Here is a 16,799-nt window from a genome sequence, read left to right on the forward strand (position 1 = left end):
GATCATGTCATACTATTTGCCAAGTCATGTCACGCATGTTCAAATCTATGTCATGATGCATACATGTCACTTTACTGTCATGCGTGCATATGTATGCTATTGGTAGCTTAATGGCTCACTTGCTGAGATTTGTAAAAACCTCACTTGATAGTCCCAACTACCATTCCCCTCGGAATGGTAGACGATATGTATGGACTTAAAGAATCACCCAACAAACTTGACGAGGTTGAATAGACGACCAAGAGATGAGGAGGAGCTAATTGTGCCGATGCTCCATTTCTTGGATGTGATCAATTAGCTGCTCCATTTCTTGGATGTGATTGTAGATATTATAGCCAAGTTGTGCAAGCGGCTTAGTGGTTTAATTCAGTAGTTTGCTATCATGTATGTATTTATGGAGTGCTGTCTCCATACTTGTTTTGATACGGATTGGCTGGAACTATGTTATGACTTATGGGATATGTAAACTATGAAGTATGATTATGTTTTCGGATATAGTAAATTGATGATCTTCCCTCATTGGTTTGGTGAAGACCAAGGAGAAGTGGTCTTCAGAGTGCAGCTAGTCTAACAAAAGGGTGGGAAGCATTATATAAAAAACTTGGCAGACACATCTCAGCATAAAGTGTAACGAAGGACTTTTCATCCTATACTGAGCAAGCAAATATGAAGACAAGAAAAGCTGGTGCAGAAGGTGAGAAAGATAAGCTAAAGAGGTTGGTAGCTCGGACGGAGGGTGAGGTGCGAGCCTAAGGTGAACAACAATCAAGGACAAGACACATGCAGATGTACAAGCTTTCTAGGATAATATGAAAATGCTCAGACGGTAGCATTCCTGTGCGTAAGAGCCCACACTCTATCTGAATGGTCATATCTAGAGTGGATCTACAGGGAAAAGGCTATGGCTCTGCAAGCCATATCCCTTGAACACGGAGGTATGGTATAGCTCCACGTGGAAGGCCCATACTTGGGAAAAGCTACAAATTGGATGCAAGGCAAGCTACAAACACGTGTATCCCTTGTACTTTTAGTCTGTCTCTGTCATCTTGTAGAGGGATAGTTGAGGCTAAAGGGCTCCTATTCGGGTACATAAGAAGTTAGAAGTGTGTTATGAGGCTAAAGGGCTCCTATTCGGATACGTAAGAAGTTAGAACTGTGTTAGAAGGACATCTGACGATACCACCCTCTAAATGGCTTAAGGTAAAAGTCAAAATCTCACTTTTGAGATCATAAGCGTTAGATTTTTTTTAGAGCCACTTATTCTACTATGGTTTTAACGACCATTCACTAACACATGCAATTCCTTATGAACATTGCATGTATGATCTCAATCTAAATCTTGGATGTTGCTGATCGGCTAGCACCCTTGGGACCATGCATCATCGCCAGATCCTTTATCAAGGAATACGGTGCCACAACTTGGTATTAGAGTGCGTATAAGCAGTCAAGGACATTACGCCAAGGATTGCCCTCAAGCAATGCCAGTTCAATGTCTTGATCCTAGTGTAGGAAAGGGAGACCAAAGTTAGGCAATGCAAGCAAGAGTGTACGCCCTTACCTTGGGAGAAGTCGACGAGGACTAGGGGTGTAAATTTAAACCGAAAAACCGGACCGAACCGGACCAATTGGTCCGATTTTTGAACCGGTCCGGTCTGAAATCGGTTCCTATATTTTGAAAACCGGCCGGAATAGGTCCAGTTTCGGTTCCTTAGTTTTGAGACCGAACCGGACCAGTTGAAAAAATATATATAAAAATTAATTTTATATATTATACAAAATATTATATATATATATAAGTTTTATATATAATATATAATTATATATCATATATGCAATAATTTCATATTATAATTTATAAACTATAACATGAAATGTTAATCTTAAATATGAACATTTGTAATTTTTTTGATTATATGTTATTAATATAATTATATATACGATAATGTTATTATAATTTATAAAATAAAAATTTAATCTTAAAGATGAAAATTTAATTGATCATATGCTTTAAACATAAAAAATATATATTAAATTATTAATAACATTTTATCATAAGAGGTAACACTTTATTATATATTTTTACATTTTAAAAAAATCGGAAAACAGGACCGGACCGGACCGAAAATCGGTAAAACCGGAGATACCGGTTTAGGAGGGTAACTGGGGCGTAATCGGTTTTGAAAAATGTAAAACCAGTACATACCAATTCGATTCTAAATTTTGTCAAAAAGGGACCAAACCAGACCGGTTACACCCATAACGAGGATGCCCCAGAAACCCAGGAAACAGGCGTCATGACAGGTATGAAATCCCGACCTTAGTTAGTTAATGATTTTAGGAGCGTAGCATAAGCCGCAAATTGTTCGGTCATTCCATGATGAGTTAGAGTATCACAATACCATGTGAGTACCCTATTTGACTTGGGTGCATCCCAGTCATTTGTATCCATTATGTTCGCAAAAATGAGCGGTATTCAGGCATAATCAATGTAGTAGAAGGCTTTGTTAGCATTACCTAACATAGAAATGATATTTTGCACCAAAATGATTGTAGAGTGTTCTAAGGTGGGGAGGATGTGAGGATCGCGCTAGCGAAAGAGGACAAACCACCTTTCGAGGGCAAAGGGAAGGTGAATAAGAGAGCATTTTCTTACAAGTGGAAGGTAAAGATGACCTTCCATCATTGTTTTTGTGAAAAATGAGTAGAAGTGGCTTGCAGAGAGCAACTAGTCCAACAAAAGGGTGAGCGACACTACACAGAAAGCCTGACAGACACATCTGACTGATAAGTGCTATTTTTATGTATTTTTATCCCTATTTTAATTATGAAAAGTGTCATTTTTCCTTCAATCCTATTGATTTTATTTTATTTCTACATATTTTTATTTATTTTCTTGCATTCGAATGAATGAGAAGATTTAGTGCAAAAGGAGAGCATTTTGGTACAAAAAAATGGACTAAGGATTCAGACTGATGAGAGGCAGCAAAAGGATTTCTCGCACCCAAAGGCGAGAAGACTTACCACTCAGTAGGCGATGAGTGATCTCCATGCCAGTTCATTAGTGATCTCTGCGCCCGTTCATTTGTAATCTCTGCACTAGTTATATTCAGCGTACACGACGTTTACCTGATGGGATCCTTCCAAGTTTCGAACTCAATCTGCTAACTACTAAATCCTCCCAATTTCTACATATCAAGCCGAATATCACTGAATCTTCCGTTTTTGATAAATTCGATATTCTTGGGATATTTTTTTTCCTTCTGTGTTAATATTTATCTTGAGAAACTATTTTTCAGATTCTTAGGCTAGATTAGAGCTACATTTTCTTGTTTCTAGATTTGCATTTTTACATCTATTTAGTCTCGAATTGTGGGATGAACTGGGGGTTTCTTCATCTTTTTCTTTCTACTTTAGAGTCAAATTTTGAGAGTTATTATTTGAGCTTCTTTCAAGGAGTTAGATTTGGGGAAGCAGAGGCGAGAGCCGTATGTTTCGTCAACTGATTCCAACGAAGAACACCCGTTTTATTCTTTTTCTTTTTAATTTCATTATGAACTAATTTTATTTTCTAGAGCTTTGATGTAGCCTAGCATTGAACGCAGTTTATATTCCAAGTCATTTTATTTTCAATATTTCTATGATTGAATGTTTATTTTTTGTTCTTAATGTTCACAATTTTCTAACTAACTATTGTTCGATATTTTGGATTGCAATGAGACCGAGAGGTGATTTACGATTACAACTCTAGGATTAAACACCATTAGTTGAGCGAAAGCAGAGATGCTTTACCCCGACTAGTGTGATTTTCAAGAAAAATCTAAAAAACTTAATGAATATCTAATTAGTTAAATTCACATAGAGATATGGAGTTATTAGTTGGAGATATTTTTGGTATTTTCAAGAGAAAATATTGAATAGTTAAGGAATTTTTATCATTAACTTGGGATAATTAAGAATATATAACAAGGAAGAATAAATTGTGTGGAATTTGCTAGGTAAAGTCAAATGCTCTAAATATATTTTTATTATTTTTAAAATCTTAATTTTAATGTTCTTTTCTTCAATTTAATTTAGATAAATCATTCTTCAAATTGTGGTTTTCCAAATAGTAATTAATTTAGTCAATTTCAATACTCAATAACATAATTATTCCCTGTGGGTTCAATAACTGTTTTCTTTAAAACACTTTACTACTTGTTACAATTTTGTGCACTTACAGATTAGCATAGGGTGTAACATAGGACTTTTCATCTTGTACCGGGTGAGCAAACATGAAGGCAAGAAAAGCTAGTGTAGAAGGCAAGAAAGAGGAGCTGAAGAGGATGGTAGCTCAGACGGAGGGTGAGCAGCGATCAAGAAAAAAACCCAAGCGGATGTACGAGCTTTCCAAGATAACATGGAAATGCTCAGAGGGTAGCATTGTCATATGCAGAAGCCTACACTCCATTTGAAAGGTCACATCTGAAGTGGGTCTGCAGGGAAAAGGCTATAACTCTAAAGGCCATATATTTTGAACCTGGAGGTATGGTAAAACTTCACGTGTAACGCCCATGCTTGGGAAAGGACTATGGATTGGACGCAAGTCAAGCCGTAGAAACATGCGTGCCTTGTCCTGTCGGTCAACCTCTATCATCTTGCAGAGGGATGACTGGGGCTAAAAGACTCCTATTCGAGCACATGAGAAGTTAGAAGGACATTGGATGACACCGCCCTATAAATGGCTTAAGGTAAAATCTAAAATTTCACTTTTGAGATCGTAAAGTGTTCGATTTTCTTTGGAGTTGGAACCTTCAAAGAAAGCAAGTGACTTCCAAAGAGAGATGGAGAGAAGAGGAAGAGTAGCGCCAACACTGTCGTAGTATTTTTCAAGTAGTTTAGCTTCTAAGATAATATTGGAAAATGTGGGGTAAATTTTATGGGTATACAATGGGATTTGCATTGCATATTTTGTAACATTTCCCATTTCTAATCATGATTGAATAATATTTTCTTCCATTAGGTTAACATCTTTGCTTCGTGATTTTAAGATCTTGACTTTTGAATGGCTTAGATTTGTAATGTGGTAATTTCGGGTGTGGGTGTGTCTGAGTTTTACCATGTGTCAATCATCATGGACATGTAGACATTTTTCCAAACCATTCCTATGATACATTGCCACTAATTTCATGTGGAAAGGAGAATGCCTCGTGGTGAATGGAGTGGAACATTTTTTAATTGACCTCACTTGATAGATGTGAAGGAGAATACCCCACGTGTATCATGTGTGGTGTCTTCAAGTTGGTTGGCTGGGCTAGTGTGTTACCCGGTGCAACATGTATATATCTATATGAGATTGGATGATTTGAAACATGTCTATGTGAGATTGGTTTATTTGAAAATCTTTGTGCGAGATTGGTTCATTTGAAATATCTTTGTGCAAGATTGAATTATTTGAGAATGTATGTGTAAGAGTGGATGATTTGAAACATCTCTATGTGAGATTGGATGATTTGATATATCTCTGTGTGAGATTTTATGTGACGAGATTCTATATGATGCAATATGATGAGTTTTACATGCTTGAGAAGATGATGATTCCTTGCCTCGGCAGTATATATGTACACTTGAGTTTTGCACAAATAGTGATTCCTTGCCATGCTTATATACCTATGTTTTACTTGGAATTTCTCGCCATAACTATGAATGCTTGTGTTTTGCTAGAAGGTGATTCCTTGTTGTGCACAATGCATGTGTTCATAGTTTCTTTTATATGAAATTGTACATTACTTCATCACATACAATATCTCTCATTAGTAGTCTTGTCACAACTATTTAACCTACCTATAGTTCATTTGCCAGAACTGTAGACTTTGAAGCAAATGTAGGCCCAGGAGAGGTACCCGAAGAAGAAGGACTAAGTCTACCCAAGCAATAAATAAGAAGGCATGTCTCCGTTATTAGTAACTGTATTGTTTCTTTGGAGTTGAATTACTTAGTTCGGCGACCACTCATGTTCGGTTCGCCGTATTCTAATGTAGGGAACAAACAAATGGTTCTGTATATTATTTTGGGAAACGAAGTGACATATGGATTCTTTGGTATTTATTGGAACCTTTAACTTACACGTGCACTTCATTGTTAACATTGCACACCTAATCCCGATCTATACCCTAGGTGTTGCTGACCGACTGGCACCCTTGACACCATGGATGATCGCTAGCTCTTTTGCCGAGGAATGAGGAGCCCAATTAGCTTCTAAGAAGGTTCTAGGAATGTGGGGTGAATTTTGTGGGAATGTTAAGGTTTAACTTTGCATATTATAAACTTTTTCTTTTCTTCTCATGAAAATAATATATATCTTCTTTATTATGTTTATGGATTATCTTTACTCTGTGATTTGAAACAATGAGTTTGACTACTTGAATTGGTGGCGATTGTTATTTTCGGGTACGTGAGTCCTACCGTGTGCCATCATCATGGGTGGGTTGAGGAGTCCCCACACCATTCCTACGACATGTTGCCATGAGTTTCATAAGGGGGTAAGGGTCCACGTGATGATTGGGTTGTTTCTAGTCTTCAACATACAAAAAACCCCATACCTCGAGGACATCAAATTAGGAGTTTTGTTCAAGCTTTGAGGGGTTAGTTTGGTATGTTTCTATACCTCTAGATTTATATATATTTTTTAATTTGTAGTTTTATCATGGACTATAGATGAATATAAATGTGATTAAATGTTAAAAATTTTGATATTTTGTTAGTGAGTTTCAGTTTTGATATATAAAATTAGGGTTAAATTATTATTTTTATTAGTGTATATATGTTGATGTTAGGAAGATATTTGAAGTGTTTGGTGTTGAATTGATGAAGAATTGAAGTGGACATTTTGAAGAGAGTTTAGGGTTTCAGTTAGGGCTTGATTTTGTGGTTTTGAGTTTTTAGTTATTAAATGAGCTAATTGAGTGGATAATAAAATAGGACCCCTTTTTATTTTTATTTTTATAAAGAGCCAGTATCCACACACATAGCAGCCCCGTCCCAAGTTTATTAATCAGTCCTCACTTATGTCGGAGGAATACCATGGTAACATTATTACACTTGGGGGCTTACATGATAAACGCTATAAACTAACCCAAAACCAAATGACAAAATAAACCAAAAAAACCAAAACAAAATCTAACAAGCCTAAACCAAACAACCAACAAAACTCGAAAAAAACTAAACAAGCCTAAAGAAAGCAACAACAAAAGCAAGACAAAGATTAGCGACAGCATAACGAGGGAATACCCAGCTTGTCCAAGCGGATTAGACCTCTCAGCAATCTCGGCGCTTCCCCAATCACTTGCTGCTCCATTTGATGACCAACCGAACCATACTTAGCAAGCCAATCAGAAGCTTTATTGCCTTCTTTGAATACATGACAAACAGAGCAAACCATCGAATCCAAAAGACCAAGAATCTCCTCCCAAAAATCCTCAAGATACCAAACCCCACATCGCTGTTGTTTCCACCACGAAACCACCACTAGTGAGTCAAGTTCAACTTCCACGTAGCCAATTTTCAGAGCTTTGCAAGCTTTACGCCATATAGCAGAGCTAATAATTCTGCTATATTATTCGAACCAACCCCAAGAGGAAAGGCAAAAGCATGAAGTAAATTACCATGATCATTTCTTATAATACCACCCACCCTAGATGGCCCAGGATTCCCAAAACTACTACCGTTAGTGTTTAACTTAAAACGACCCTGGGAGGGTTTGCGCCAGGCCATCAACCTCGAGCATTGCCTTGGAGGAATAAGAGGCGAGATAAACAGAGATTGTAAAATCTGAGAATCATGCCTAGAGCATTTTGAGACTTTGTGAATGCCCTGGCAGATTGAGCGAATCTCATGAACAATTAAGTGTCAAACCAAATTAAAAGGCTCAAGTCGACCTTCCATGCGAGCAACACATCTACGACGCCAAAGACGCCAAGAAAAAAGAGAAGGAAGTAGGCCTAGTACCAACCTGGGAAGAGGGAGATGCTCAACGAAACCAAAGGGACACTGTCTCTTTCCAATTACCATGAAGCAGTAACCCAAAGATAGCTCCACACTAGAGCCAAATCCGCGCAGCAAAATCCCCTGCAAACAACATATGATTTTGATCCTCATAATTACTAGCATCACAACAATCACACCTAGAAACAATCGGCACCCCTACACGACGGAGACAGTCATCCACACTGAAAGCATTATGCCAAGCCTTCCACATAGAAACCGAAATCTTCAAAGGGAGCAGATTATGCCACATCCAAGGATGCCCATTTATAGTAGAACCCCTAATACAGATACAATTTCATGCTGATTTTGTAGAGAAACGACCACTATCTTGCTTTATTCATACCAAAACATCCAATCCTCCCTTGCAAGCTGCTAAAGATTCCTGAATATCATTCACATGATCATGGCCCACCAAGCTAACCAAGAAGTCCACATCCCATGAATTAGATAGTTGACAATCCTTAACTTTAAGTAAAGGATTACCTACCACCGGAAGATCAGAAAACAAGGGACCTCGATCCTGCCACTTATCATACCAGAAGAAAAAGTTGCCTTCCTTGAGCTGCCACTTAGAACTTTCGAGAACCAAAGGATTACTTTTAGCAATCATTTTCCAAAATCTCGTGCCTTTATTCACATCAATAAGAACCCAAGGTTTAGAGCCCACATATTTATCCTTGAAAAACTGAGCTCATAACGAATTACCTTGGATTAAATTCCAAGCGAATCTCATATGCAAAGCCTTCTGCATGTCATCTAGGTGACACAAACCCAACCCACCTTCATTCACTGGAAGATACATGTTCTTCCAAGCTACCCATTTTTTCTTCCCTTTCCCACTAACCTCTCCCCAGAAGAAAGTGCTCATTAAGCGATGCAGCTCCTTGATGATAGATTCAGGGACCTGAAGGACAACAAACAAATGAAGAGCCATGCTAGAGAGCACATGCCTCAGAGGGATAAGACGGCCTCTCGATGAAAGAAACCTCATCTTCTAGCCACTGATTTTATTGCGGACTTTTATGACCATTTCCTCCAAGTGAACTTGCTTGAGCCTCCCCGAAATAATAGGCACTCCTAGATATTTGAAAGGGAAGGAGCCTCCCCAAATAACTAGTCATACGTTTAATAGCTCTCTTACGACCTGAAGGAATTTTTTGAGAAAAAAAAACCGCAGTCTTATCTCTATTAATACTCTGACCAGACCAAATCTCATACTCCTAAAAAATAGACAGGAGTTCTTGAATAGATCTCGTGCTACCATTTGTGAAGATCACCACATCATCAGCATACATAAGATGTGAAATTTGAATCGTTCCTCTGGCTTGCGAAAATTGTCCAAAACTTTTTTCCACAACACTATTCTGAAGGAGTCTAGAAAGAACTTCTTGAAGAATAATGAACAGATAGGGGGAAAGAGGATCCCCCGAGCGCAAACTACGACCTCCCTAAAAAAATCCTTAGAGGTTCCATTCATCATAACAGAATACCAAGGAAAAGAGATACAAACCCGAATTAAATCACAAACTTGAATAGAAAAATCGAAAGTGCGAAGGACCTCCAAAAGAAAAAACCAATCAACCCAATTATATGCTTTAGTCATATCCACTTTGAGAATAATATTACCACCATGAACTTTCTTGTTAATAGAATGCACAATTTCTTGAGTCAGGGTTTTGCTCTTTTTGCTCATACGGTCTGGTTTACGTAGGGCTGCATGGCAGTCGCGGCTGGGCGACGTTCCTTTGCAGAACACTCGAGGTTATTTGTGTAGATTAATTTAATTTGGGGTTAAAATGCAATTACAGAAAATCTAGAGTTTAGTTTAGGGTTTTGAAAGGAAATATATAAAACTTTAAAAAGTTGATTGGTATATTAACTTTGATCTAAAACGAATTGTGACTAGTGAGGGTTTTAGGAAAAATTAATATATAATAAAATCTAAGTGAGATAATGAAATTTAATAAAATCTAAGTGAGATAATAAAATTTATTATTTAGGATAAAGTAAATTTTTATAGTATATTTAGGTGCCCCCATCCTCGCCCCCCCGCCCCGCTATCGGGGGGTTGGGTTGAAACCGCACCCCACCCCCCCACCCCACGCGCTCAACCTAATGACCTATTGGGTCTAAAAATAATTTTAGACCCAAATTATAATATAATTTAAATTATATATTTAAATTTATACATTAAAAAAAATATAAATTCATTAGAGTTTTATTTTAGATTGCCTTGATATCTTAGGCCAACCTTTATATAGAAAGCTAAGGCAATACAATATTCATACTTAAGCAATGTGTGACTTATACAGGAGGCCAACCTGTATAACTATTGTATGACACTTGTTTAAATATGACTATTGTATTGCCTTGACCTTCTATATAAAGGTTGGCCTAGGAGGTCAAGACAATTCATTAACTTGAATTCAACTTTAAATTTTTAACAAATTGTATATATTTATATATAATATATTTATATAAATATTAAAAATATTATTTTATATTAAATAAGGGAGGGGTGTGGAGCGGGGGGCGGGGTGGGGCAGGCCCCCATTGCCCACCCCTAATATGTATCGAGGTGAAAACCTCCAAGCAATTAAAGTATAAATATTTCATATAAAAGATACCGAGCATCTAATGCTTGAATCATCACATAAGAATTTAATCCAAGGATACTAGGCCCTTACACCAACATGAAGACCCTCTTACCAAACCATCTCCCGATTATTAACAAGTGCACCATGGTATTCCCTTAGAATGACCGTACACACTCCTTGACTCCTTTCACCACTTCGTGGTTAATGGCTGCATGTATGACTTCTTAAGAGTGACGCTTGGCTTTGCGCCCCATCCTTGACCATGGTGATGTAAGGACTACTTCAGTTCTAGGGAAGGAATCCCTTCATATGGATAAATGCTAGTGGGAAGAAAGTAGTTAGGCGAGCATTGTGCAACAAAAATGATGTAAGGTGAGTAAAATATCATGGCAAGCTTGACTAATACGAGAAGCACAAAGAGAACAAGGTGAGCACCACCTTGGGCAAGCAACGAACAAGGCAATTAAAGAGATATATGGTCTGCACTAGGTGAGCAAAGGACGTGCAGACGATACGTAAGGTGAGTATTTAGAAATAGACAACATAGTACAGAGCCGGGGATGCTCAAAGCTCAAATGGTAGTAGGTGATGTACTGAGTCTCATATTGCAATGATGAAATCTCAACAAGAGCACACATGGGAAAAGAGGAATATAGACCTGCGTGCCATAAGTCTGACTATGGACGTAAGCCCCAGCGCCACATGGGCGATTGTTTTAAGAAGGGAGACTATGCACCTATTTTAGAGGCAAGCTGCAAGGGCGTGTGTATCTTGTCCCATCAATCCACTCGGTCTCTACCATTATTTAGTCCAGCATACACATGGACCACAACCACTCTTTTAGCTAATCAGAGGTCAGGTATGTCAAAACCATGACTGTCAACAACAATCGACATCATACCATTAGTTTTTCTCAAGCCCAAGTAGTACCCCATGCCCCTTAGGACTCCCAACTGTCCATAATTAAGCTTCTCACTCGAGTTAAGGAAATTAATCAACTTGCCCATGATTAGTGATCTTTAAACCATGTTTTAAGCTTAATTTTCTTCTTAATCTTTTTAGCCATTTTGATATGAAATTTACTTGTTTTATTATTCAGTTACATCATTCTTAGATCATATTAGAACCCTAGATAAATCTCCACATATGTCATTAAGGGTAATGACATGTCAAAACCCTAGACCCACACTAATCGGCACACACGTGTACTCTTGTGTGCATTGGACTAAATAGCCCCTAGCTCAAGCTTTTTATGCCTTTTTATCAAGGTCATTATTGTCTTTTAGCACCTCAAAATACCCATTTCAATGCAGACTTAGTGGTGGATGAAATTGGTTCCAAGAACCAAACCAAAAACCCAAAAACCAATTGCACCTAAACACTAGTTGGATTGAAACCGAATGCCTTGTAATTTGGTTTGATTTTCTGCTCTCAAATAACCCACACCCTCACACCAAACTGAGAGCATCAAACCACCACCACCACTAGGTAACACTCTTCTATTCACCTCTTCCCTTTGAGCTGTCACTTCATAATCACTTGGTAGCCAATCCCCCAGCTTCCACCACCTGGAAAAGCCTTCCAAGAGTGACTCACGACCTGCGTAAATTAGCCATGAAGAGAGGACAAGAGGGTGAGTCAAGAAATGATCAAAATTGTCCAGAATATTAGCCTTGAACATGACGACTACTATGCTTGATGTCATAAACTATTTTCATTTTTTTTCCCTTCTAGTGATGCACCATGACAGCACTTGCACCATCTCCTTGCATGGTAGTACCTGAAAGTGAAGAAAATCATTTGATTTGGGTCACTATTTACCTACACAAGGTGATGCGACCAAGTTGGAATTCAAACCTCCTTCTCCACTGCCCACTTCTTCCAATCACTATGGACCAAGGCCAACATCCCTTCCCCCATATCCTCCTATAAATACCTCCCTTAACCCTAAATTTCCTTCATGCCACTTCTCCAAGCCTCCTCTTGAGCATTGAGAGTCTTCTTCCTTTAGAAATTCTAGAGTGAATTCGAAAGTTGTGTTCTTGAGTGTTCTTGAAAATTCTTGAGTGTTCTTGTATTGGGAGCTTTAGAGGGCCATGAAAATTGTACGTTTTCATGCCCTAGATTCTAGTTTGCATGTTATGTTTTGATTTTAATTGTTGAAGTGATTTTTGGTTGAGTTTAGAAAAGGTTAACATACTAAATCAAAGCGAGTCCATTAAGGTTGGATTAAGTTTTTAAATTGTTTTAAACGAGAATTTTAGCTATGACATATCTTAGCATATTTTGATATGATTTATTAATGCTTTAGAATGATTATTAAAGGTTTGATTTTGAGATTAGAAGCATGCCATGATAGGTTTTAATTCTATTTTGAATTGATCATCAAAGCATGCATGAGTTTTGATTAAGTTTGTAATTAAGGCATGGAGTCTTGATTTTATTACCTTGGCTGGAATAAAATGCTTTTAGAAAAAAACCTTGTAATTGGGAAAAGAATGAAAATACATGATTTGGGTGAATTTTGAAGCATGCCTTTGTGATTTAGGCTAGAAGCATCATGTTTGATTAATTGATGATTAATGAAGATTAAGGTTTTTAGTAATGATTAAGTGTTGGGATGAACTTGTTCACCTAAGATTAAGCTTTTAACATGTCATTAAGGATTATAGTAATTATTTTCAGTTAAAAAGAAATTGAATACGCATGCATCCATAAAAGTCAATAGTTGAAAATACACTTAGGCATTAACTAGAATGCATGCCACGGGTTGAGTGTATTTGGACTAGTTCTACTTTGATTTTTGGGATTCTAAGGACATAAATTGATTTTAGAACATAGAATATATGATGTTTGTGAATTTTAGTAGAATTTAGACTTCGTTTGCAAATAGTGAAAAATTAGGGTTTTAGTGATAATTTTGGAAAGTTTAGCGGTATTTTTGTAAATACCCATTTTGAAACCCTTTGATTATGAGCATCTTCCTTGAGTAGTTAAGACCCAAACTCAGCATAACTTTAATTACAGACTCTACAATTAACGCACACAGAAAATTTGTAAGTTGACATCTAACTTACACATTAATAAGTTGTTTATGATTTATTGATAAATGCCATATTTATGTTATAATTGTCATTTTGAGTATGAAACATCATGTTATATGATACAATTGAGTACATGACCACTTGCCTACATGACATGTGAAGTTTTCACCATTTTAGCATATTGCATATAAATGTCATTTTCACATGAAAGATTGCTACGTATGCACATGTTATGAATTACAATTTTTCAGCATAGCACGAAAATAATTTTGATCATGAGTCCAAAGGCTAGGAAGTGGAATTATCCTAGTGGAACTTCTCTGTCTGCTCTGGAGTGAGTAAAAATGGAGTGGTAATTCCTGAGTTGACGAAGAACAATAAACTGTTTCGATTGAGTTTTTTTTAAAGAACTTCGGAGCAAAGTCAAATGTTATTAGGGGTGTAAAAAAAATTGAAAAACCGAAAAATCGGAGCGAACTAGCTCGAACCGGTCAAACCGGTCTGGAATCTGTTTCCGTAATGGCAAAATCGGCTGGAACCAGTTCGATTCCGGTTCTAGGCTTTTTAGGCCCAGACTGGACCGGTTCTATATAATATATATTTTAAATTATTTTTTTAATATTATATATAATATTTTTTGTATATAATATATATAATAATATAAATTAATTTAAAAATAAACTGAACTCGTAAAACTTTAAACTGAAATTGATAAATCACATTAATTGAAAAAAGAGATCCTAAATATCAAAATATTTGAATTTATATACCAAAGTTGTAAATAAGATCACCAAAATATTATTTACCAAAAAAAAATAAAAAATCACTCAAATGTTATTACCAAATTTTTGTGGCCTAATAAATTCTCAATATATTTCTTTTGATAAGTATATAATATATTAGTAAATTAGTAATACTAATAGTCGAATACTATATTACTATTAGTAATATACTTTAAGTTTATATATAAAGTAGTATAAATACTTTAAAATTGGAATACTGGACTGACCCCGACTGAAACCGGTAAAAACCAGATGTATTGGTTTAAGGGGTAACTGGTGCATAATCGGTTTTTGAAAATGCAAAACTGGTACATACCGAGTTGGTCCTAAATTTTATTCAAAACCGGACCAGATCGGACCGGTTACCTAAATGTTATGACACCTAAGGCTAGTGGGTGTGCATGTTATGATGATGTTATGTTATGTTACCAATGCATTGAGAACGAGTCTGCAGACAACGTAGTTTCAACATAAGTTGTACTACGGTCACTAGTAGGTACTCATAGTGCATATGGGGAACTGTGACAATACCATACGTTATGATGTTAACAATATGATTAAACATGACTTACTATAAATAATGAAACGTTATGATAAAATGTTATGTTTTGGGTAGCTAAAGTGCAAAACTATTCTTTATAAGAAAATGTGTGTCTCAGTTTTTTTGAAAATGTCGAGGAATTTGAATGGGAGACATATATTGATTTTTTTGCATTGCACGCATTTCATATTTATCATTCATCATATATAATTTATCTTTGTGCATGTTGGTTGTCTAACTTATTGAGATTTCAAGTAAATCTCACCCCTTGTAGACCCACTATCACTTGACTCGGAATGATAGAAGTTGTGTAAAGACTCGACGAGGATGGACCAGATGGACTAGTGGATCCAATTGATTAAAGAAGAGCTGGATCTCGACAAAAGATTAGACCTCATCTTGATGTTTATAGCCTTAACCCTTCGTGCATTAAAACGTATGAAACAATTGATTTAGTCATGAAGAGTTATTATCAAGAATAATTGTACTAAGATTATGGTACTTTATGATTTGAACTTATGATGGTTATGAATGACATTGAGATGTTTTAGTTTATTCTGGCATAATTACTTCTTAGTCACCCATTTTTCGTTGCAGTTATTGCATACTGCTAGATGCATTGCATATTAACTGTCATGAATGAGAATATGTAATCTTGTGTTACATGTCTCAATTTTTTAAGTCTCCGTTCCATCCGAAACAGAGGTTAGGGGAGTCACAATGATAGTCCTGTCCATAAATAGTCTAGTTTAGAGTTTGATTTTCTGGAATTATGGATAAAGCCAAATCTGTGTTTGAAGATAGATGAGGTAGAGTTGGGGGCAATCATGATGAGAATGATTTGGTTAAGAAGGAACTCCCTAATCTTTGATCAAAAGTTTAAGTTAGCAGTTGCAAAACAAGGAATAGATGACTTCATTGCAGCACATAACCAACAACAAAAAAAAGCCCTTCAAAAAATATTGATAGAACCAGCTCTCTGGAATGACACATACATTCCTCTTAACAAGACTCATTAATATAACAGGTCATGTTGTGTCAATCCGTTTTGACCCATTTATATAAATGAGTTGAACAAATTCGAAATTAACCCGTTTGACCTAATTATGTTTAGCATAATTTATATAAATGTTAAAATCACAATATCTATTAAAAATATAAAACTAACTACAAGTCCAAAACTACAATACAAACAATAAAAATATCGAAATTAAAATCTCAACAATTTTATTTTTATGTATAAGGGTATAATTGTAACTTTAACTTTTTTAACGGGTCATAACAGGTTATAACGGGTCAAAACGGATTGACCCATTATCAACCTGTTAAGTAATCGTGTCTTAACGAGTCAACCTGTTTTGATCTGAACCCATTAAGGTTAAACCCAAACCTGCTTTTATCATGTCGTGTTCGTGTTAGGTTAACGGATTGTGTTACATATTGCTACTCCTAGTCACAATGATAGCCCAATCCATAAATAGTCTAGTTTAGAGTTTGATTTTCTAGAATGATGGATAAAGCCAAATCTGTGTTTGAAGGTAGATGAGGTAGAGTTGGGGGCAATCATGATGATGAGGGTTTGGTTATGAAGGAACTTCCTAATCTTTGATTAGAAGTTTGAGGATCTGAGGAGAGTGTTAGCAACTTCAAAACAAGGAATGGATGACTTCATTGCAGTACAAAACCAACAAAAAAAATTGCCCTTCAAGAAATACTGATAGACGCTTGATTAAATAGAAAGCAAACTGGAATGCTGCGCTAGATGTGTAGGCTAAGAAAGTGGGGATAGGTGTTATAATCATAGATCTAGGAG

Source organism: Juglans microcarpa x Juglans regia, chromosome 1D (genome assembly GCF_004785595.1).
Source record: "Juglans microcarpa x Juglans regia isolate MS1-56 chromosome 1D, Jm3101_v1.0, whole genome shotgun sequence".
NCBI lineage: Eukaryota > Viridiplantae > Streptophyta > Magnoliopsida > Fagales > Juglandaceae > Juglans > Juglans microcarpa x Juglans regia.